The following is an 864-nucleotide window of genomic DNA, read 5'->3' as shown; positions in this document are numbered from 1 at the left end:
TTGGTGTACTCATGGTTTTTGTTTTGATATGTTTATTTTTAAGGGGGGGAGGAGGTTCCAGGGCTGGGCCATGGCTATTAAGGGAAGGGTGTCAAAAGAGTCCGCTAGACTAGTTCTTGATCTATATAATTAGAAAATGACTGATTTATGAGCTCACAAGTTGGTGCTTGTTTCATGTTTATTCTGACATAGGAGAAAGAGATGTCTTGCCTATTCATGACCCAGATACCAGTGATCCACACAACTCTGCCTATCATGCTGCTGCTGATTCATGCATGGCCATTGCAAAATGCGGGTGTGGCCCTTTGCCAAAAATGTGTCTAATCTATGCATAAAAGATCAGTGCACTGCAAGGGAGGAAGATGGAAGATGAAACCTTTTAAATCTAACTTTTGTTGAAAAGACCAAAACAACTCTAAAGAAGAAAATCGATATGTGGTATTGCAATCAAATGGCTTATTCACAATTTCCTTTTGTTGCAACCTACCAGTCTTTTGTTTTGGCCCATAATTGCCAATCAACCTATGCTTGTGCCATGTTGAGCTTTTCCAAGCATAGGGTAAATCTTTGTAACCTAAGAGCCATTTACTTTGGTTTTTAAATTGGTGTTTCTTTTGGGGGAGTGCATTGGGGGGTTTTTTGTGTCTGGAGTGGTGGTGTTATTTTGGTTTTGTTTTTGTTTTTCCTTTTTAGGGGGGGGGGTTAGGGGACATATATGAGAGGGAGGATGTTATTTTTAAGAGGGTGTTATTTTTAATAATTCTGAGTGTGTTGTAGCTGGTACTCCATCTCCCCCCTTTCCCCGTAAGTTGATTGCTCCCCCCTCTACCGCCTCTTCTCCCCTCTCCAACTAATTAGAAGGAT

This window comes from Dipteris shenzhenensis, chromosome 25 (genome assembly GCF_047967505.1).
Source record: "Dipteris shenzhenensis isolate YYH24624 ecotype China chromosome 25, Dip_SZ_1.0, whole genome shotgun sequence".
Taxonomy (NCBI): domain Eukaryota; kingdom Viridiplantae; phylum Streptophyta; class Polypodiopsida; order Gleicheniales; family Dipteridaceae; genus Dipteris; species Dipteris shenzhenensis.
The sequence above is the reverse complement of the archived record's forward strand: the minus strand, read 5'-3'. Positions refer to the sequence as shown.